The sequence below is a fragment of the Homalodisca vitripennis genome, unplaced genomic scaffold, assembly GCF_021130785.1.
Source record: "Homalodisca vitripennis isolate AUS2020 unplaced genomic scaffold, UT_GWSS_2.1 ScUCBcl_404;HRSCAF=2331, whole genome shotgun sequence".
Taxonomy (NCBI): domain Eukaryota; kingdom Metazoa; phylum Arthropoda; class Insecta; order Hemiptera; family Cicadellidae; genus Homalodisca; species Homalodisca vitripennis.
The window spans coordinates 27,930-28,453 of NW_025776534.1; the positions used below are offsets into that span (position 1 = coordinate 27,930).

At 30.3% G+C, this 524-nt stretch overlaps 1 non-coding gene across 1 annotated transcript; it reads right to left on the reverse strand.

Annotated features, from left to right (window-relative positions):
- Positions 1 to 219: 219 nt before the first annotated feature.
- Trnav-gac lies at positions 220 to 290 on the reverse strand. The gene has a single exon. It is a non-coding gene; the product is annotated as a tRNA-Val (tRNA).
- Positions 291 to 524: the final 234 nt, after the last annotated feature.

Consider the following 524-nt stretch of genomic DNA (forward strand, 5'->3'; position numbering starts at 1 on the left):
AGAACAATATTGAATATATTTATTGATTTAAATAATCTTAGGTTTTATTTTATATATTGAAATCGTAAAAATAAATTAAGTGTTAATATATATAACATCTACCTTGGAATATAAAATTACATTATACACTTTTATACAACCATTACATATTTAATTATAAGAATCAATAAAATATAGATATTTTATTTTTTTCAATAAATACTGAATCGAAAAAAGTACTTGCTCCGCCGGGACTCGAACCCGGATCTCTCACTCGTCGGGTGAATGTGCTACCATTACACCACAGAGCCTTCACTTTATACGATCCAATAATTTTGTTTTTGGCCGATTCTTTCTCATATGTGTTTAAATAACCAAACTAAAATATGATCGGAAGACCAAATACCTGTCAAATGACTTCTGTTTACATTCATTAAATTTGTATAAGTGGCAATAGCCTAATTTAATTTCAATAAATATTGAATCGCAAAAAGTACTTGCTCCGCCGGGACTCGAACCCGGATCTGTCACTCGTCGGGTGAATG